The sequence below is a fragment of the Cavia porcellus genome, unplaced genomic scaffold (assembly GCF_034190915.1).
Source record: "Cavia porcellus strain 051 isolate PalLab524CR breed Dunkin Hartley unplaced genomic scaffold, mCavPor4.1 scaffold_4, whole genome shotgun sequence".
NCBI lineage: Eukaryota > Metazoa > Chordata > Mammalia > Rodentia > Caviidae > Cavia > Cavia porcellus.
In genome coordinates this window covers 47,526,622-47,532,621 of record NW_026947487.1, presented here as the reverse complement: position 1 = coordinate 47,532,621, position 6,000 = coordinate 47,526,622, and positions in this window count along the sequence as shown.

The following is a 6,000-nucleotide window of genomic DNA, read 5'->3' as shown; positions in this document are numbered from 1 at the left end:
TACACACTCGAACATACCTGTGGTTATATCCCTTAGTCCACCTTCCTTTCCTCTCTTTTTTACAATAACAATTAGACTTTTTGGGTTTTATTACTCCCACAGTTCTTATTACTTTTTTTGCAGAGAATAAAACCAAACGTGACTAAGCAAAACAGAGTCCGAACAGTAGGGTGGGCATAGTACATGATGCAAAAATAGAATACCAGGTGACCAAAAGTGGTTACCATTGTGTCTCTTGCTATTTTTACATTGAGTTTCCTATATCATCAGATATAATAGAATTGATCAAAACAGTACAGAATAAGACCAATAAAACCTACACTGGAGACCTTACAGGACTTCAAAAAAAAGGATAATAGTCAAACCATAATGGGCATCATAGTATATCTTATTGACTTCAAAGTGGTTGCCTATACCCTCAAACTTGATACTGTCAAACAAAATAGAATATAGAATAATCAGACAGAACAAGATGGGGAGAGCAATACTGGGGTTCAGATCAGGTTAATAGGAAAACCAAGAAAGTTGCTATAATATGTCCCATGATTTTTTAATTTAGTTTTCCCTTAATTAAAAAAATGAGAGAAAATAGTTTAATTTAAAAAAAGGAGGGATATTGAGATAAGAGAGGACATTGTAACAGAACAACGCAGGTCAGAACTGAACAATTCAAGCATCATTGTGTTTCACCACCAAATAATCTAACATAATAGTAGTCGCCATAGTGCCTCTTTCCTTGAATTATTTGAGTGTAACTTCGTATGCAATAACATCAAGCATATCAAGACAGTGTGAAGCCATTCAAGAGAATGCAAGAATTACAGGGTATTTAGAACCAGCTAATAGAAAACAAACAATGGCTTCTATATTATCTCTTTGCCTATAAAGAATTTTGTTTATACTATAACATATAGTGAAATATAGTAAAATATAAGATATTAAAACCAGTGGAAACAGATGTACCACAGCTTGATGGAACTTCAAAACAAGATGATATTAAATCAGCACTAGCTTTTATGTGGTGTTGTTTTCTTCATAATAGCTATTCGTACTATCATAGATACTAAAATCGAACAACCCAGGTTAAAACCATTGCAATTAATGAGTGAAAACATTATATGGCTTCAAACCAATATGATTAGGAATCAGGATTATCACATACTTTTATGTATTCTTATCATTTCTTATACTAGAGAAACTATTCGGTATTTATACATGTAAGTTTGATTTATTTCACTTGAGTATGGTCTCAAGCTGTGTCCATTTATTTATAAATGTCTCAGTGTGATTATTCTTTATAGCTGAGTAGTACTCCATTGTATAAAAATACCACAACTTTTTTATCCATTCTTCAGTTGATGGACACTTAGGTTGTTTCCAAGATCTGGCTATTACATATTGTGCTGCTATAAACATATATGCACATATATCACTGTGGTATGATGCGTTCAATTCTTCTGGGACTATGCCTAGAAGTGGTATAGCTGGGTCAAATGTGGCTTCCAGTCCCAGTTTTCTGAGAAATCTTGAGACTGACCTCCACAATGGTTGCACTAGTCTACACTCCTACCAACAGTGCAGGAGAGTTCCTTTTTCCCCACAGCCTCTCCAGCATTTGTTGTTGTTATTCTTTCAGGAGTGAGATGAAATCTCAGTGTGGTTTTAATTTGCATTTCTCTAATGACTAATGATGATGAACATTTTTTCATGTATTTATTTGCCGTTTGTATTTCTTCATCTGAGAATAGTTTATTCATCTCAGATGCCCACTTTTGGATTGGGTCTTTGAATTTTGATTTTTTGAAATTCTTTATATGTTTTAGACAGAAGTCCTTGGTCTGAGAGGCAGTTTCACTAAGATTTTTTTCCCAGTTTGTGGGTTTTCTTTTCTGTATGCTGGAGATTTCTTTTGACGTGCAGAAACTTTTTAACAAGAGGTGATCCCAGTTATTGACTCTGGGAAGTATTTCCCGTGCGGTTTGGGTCCTATTCATGAATTCTCTACCTACTCCTATATCTTCAAGGTTTTTACCCAATTTGTCTTCCAATACATTTAGTGTTTCTGTTTTAATATTTAGATCTTTGATCCATTTAGATTTTATTTTAATATATGGTGATAGGCATGGGTCTAGTTTTAGTTTTTGGCATATGGAGAGCCAGTTTTTCCAACACCATTTATTAAAGAGACTGTTGTTCTTCCAGTGAACATGTTTGGCCTCTTTATCAAAGATAAGGAAGTTGAGTGTGTTTGTAGTTGTGGTTATATCTTCTAATCTATTCCACTGATCTTCAGCTGTGTTTTGGTTCCAGTACCATGTTGATTTTACTACTGTTGCTTTGTAGTATAACTTCAAGTCAGGGATTGTGATACCTCCTGCATTGCCTTTGCTGCTTAGAACTGTCCTTGCTATTCTAGGTCTCTTCTCACTCCAGATGAATTTTAGGAGTGATTTCTCGAGTTCTATGAGGTATGTTGATGGTATTTTTATTGGGATTGCATTGAATCTGTATAAAAGTTTTGGGAGAATGGCCAATTTCACAATATTTATTCTTCCTATCCATGAGCAAGGGATGTTTTTCCATTTTCTGAGATCATCTTCAACTTCATTTTTCAGTGTATTATAATTTTCCCTGTACAGGTCTTTCACTTCTTTCATGAGAGTAATTCCTAGATATTTCATTTTTTTGGTTGCTAGTGTGAAGGGTGTGGCTTCTCTTATTTCTCTCTCTGTGACTTTGTTGTTATGTATAGGAATGCTATTGATTTCTGAGTATTGATTTTATATCCTGCTACATTACTGAATTTATTTATTATATCTAGCAGTCTTTCAATGGAGTTTTGGGGATCTTCTATATAGAGTATCATGTCATCTGCAAATAAGGTGATAGCTTAACTTCTTTTCCTATCTTTACGCCTTTTATTTCTCTCTCTTGTCTAATTGCTCTGGCTAGTATTTCCAGTACTATATTAAATAGGAGTGGTGATAAGGGACATCCCTGTTTTGTGCCTGATTTTAAAGTGAAGGCTTTCAATTTTTGGCTGTTTAGTGTGATATTGGCTGTTGGTTTGTCATAGATGGCCTTTATTATATTGAGGTAAAGACCATCTATTCCAATGTTCTGCGAGGTTCTTATCATAAATGAATGCTGGACCTTATCAAAAGCTTTTTCTGCATCTATAGAAATGCTCATGTGGTTCTTACTTTTGGCTCTATTGATATGGTGTATTACATTTATTGATTTACGTATATTGAACCATCCCTGCATGCCTGGAATGAATCCTACTTGGTCATGGTGTATGATCTTCTTGATGATTTGCTGCATCCTATTGGCCAAAATTTTATTGAGAATTTTTGCATCTGTGTTCATTAGGGAGATTGGTCTGTAGTTCTCTTTTTCAGTTGGGTCCTTTTCAGGTTTTGTTACTAGAGTAATATTTGCTTCTAGGAACTATTTAGGAAGGATTGCTTCCCTTTCAATTTCATTGAAGAGTTTGAGGAGTGTTGGCATTAGGTCTTTTTTGTATTTCTTGTAGAATTCTGCAGTGAATCTGTCTGGGCCTGGGCTCTTCTTTGTAGGTAAGGATTTAATTATGTTTTTGATTTCATTAATAGAAATTGGGTTATTCAGTAATTTTACATCTTCATGACCTAGCTTTGGTACTTTGTATGCTTCTAGGAATCTGTCCATTTCCTCTGTGTTATGAAACCTTTAAGAGTAGAGGTTTTCAAAATAGGTGTTGATGATTTTCTGTATTTCTATAGGGTCTGTAGTGATTTCGACTCTTTCATTCCTTATTACATGAATTTGATCTTTTTCTTTCCTTTTTAAAATAAGGTTGGCTAGGGGCTTGTCAATTTTATTTATTCTTTCAAAGAATCAACTATTTGATTCATTGATTTTTTTGGATTTTTTTTAGTCTCTCTTGCATTGATTTCTGCTCTGATTTTTATAATTTCTTCTCTTCTTTTGGCTTTGGGATTGACTTGCTCTTCTTTTTCTAGATGTTTGAGGTGTAACATCAGGTTATTTATTTGTATTCATTCTGTTTTCCTGATGTGTGAACTCAATGCAATAAATTTTCCTCTGAGGACAGCTTTCATTGCATCCCACAGATTCCAGTAAGTTGTATTTGTGTTTTCACTTTCTTGTAGGTAGTGTTTAATTTCTTCTTAAATTTCCTCTGTGACCCACTGATTACTCAAGAGTGTGTTATTCAGTTTCCATGTGTTTGTGGGAATTTTGCAGTATCTTTTATCATTAATTTCTAATTTCATAGCGCTATGGTCCAATAGCTGGCAAGGGGTAATTTCAACCCTTTTGCATTTATTTAAATATGTTGTGTGAATTGATATATGGTCTATTTAGAAAATGACCCATGCACTGCTGAGAAGAATGTGTATTCTGTTGTTGTTGGGTGGAATACCCTGTATATATCTATTAAGTCCATTTGTTCACAGGTGCGATTCAGTTCTTTTATTTCTTTTGCTGATTTTCTCTCTGGTTGATCTGTCCATTGGTGTCAATGGTGTGTTAAGATCTCCTGTTAGAGAGATAAAAATAAAAAAAAATCTCCAGCTGCTCAACATGAGAAAATAAGCCCAGGAGAAGTAAACACTGAAGAGAACAAGCACAGTAGCCATCCATTGCTCGACACAGCATCAGCTGAAATTAAAAAGTACCTTCATGATCTCATAGATGAAATTAAAGCTGTACTCCTGATCCAAGTGAGGCAAGATATAAAGAGATTAATTAAAGAAATGACAAGCTCCGCCCAAGAGAACACAGATGGAAGAACTGAGGAAATCAGAAAAGAAAGAGAAACTTCTGAAGAAGAATTTAAACATAACTTAGAATGCATGAAACAGATCCAAAGAGAATACCAGGAAACTAAAAACTCCATTGAACACTGGCAAAAGGCCTTGACAGAAACTAAAGACAGGCTTCTGAAACTTGAAGAGAGATTTATGGCTTATGATCGTAAAGAAAAAGCCTCTTAAAAATAACAAGGAACCAGAAAGAAACAATTCAAAAACTAGAAGATGACAAAAAGATACATAACTTAAGAATAAAGAATGTGAGTGAGGAAGCAGGAGCAACCAAAAATGGAATACAAAGAATATTCACAGATATATTAAAGCAAAATTTCCCATGTATAGTAAAAAGAAATGATATCCAGATAAAAGAGGCATACAGAACACCAGCTACCTACAACCAAAACAGATCTACGCCTAGACATATAATAATCAAGATTCCAGAAATCCACCAAAAGAACAGAATATTAAAAGCAGCCAGAGAAAAGATGCAGATTACCTACAACAGGAAAACTATCAAAATAACAGCAGACTTATCAACACAAACTCTTAAGTCAAGAAGGGAGTGGGGGGAAATATTCCAAGTCCTGAAAGAAAATAATATGCAACCAAAGCTCATATACCCGTCAAAACTCTCTCTCAAAATTAATGGAGAAATAAGATACTTCCAAGACAAGGAGGAACTGTGGGAGTTCGTGGCCACCAATCCAACCCTACAGAGAGTGCTGAAGGACATTACAGAGAAAGAGAGGAAGAGATACCAGGATTCCAGCAACAGTGGCAGAGAGGCCTCAATGAACGGGGCAGACAGTGGAATGAGGGAATAAGGTGGACAAATTATAGCAGAAAAGTGGAGTAGCAGGCATGAGGCAGAGATGGTAAGCTATAGTCTTTAGTATAGACACTTCTGAAACATTATAAAAAAAAGGCAGAGGTCATTGTTAATGGTGTATAAGGATTTAAAAGACACAGTAGTCTTATCACCATATTTAGTTTGAATTTAATTTGTTCTGGTCTGTCCACTCATGTCAGATTTGAGGGCACAGACATCTTGACCCAAAAATAGCAGGTTATACCATGGTAACTATCCTTACTTTCCTATTAACTTAAACTGAAATCCTGTTTTACTTACGTTGTCTTACTATGACTGATCTTAATTGAATCTGAATCATAAGACTATGGGTTG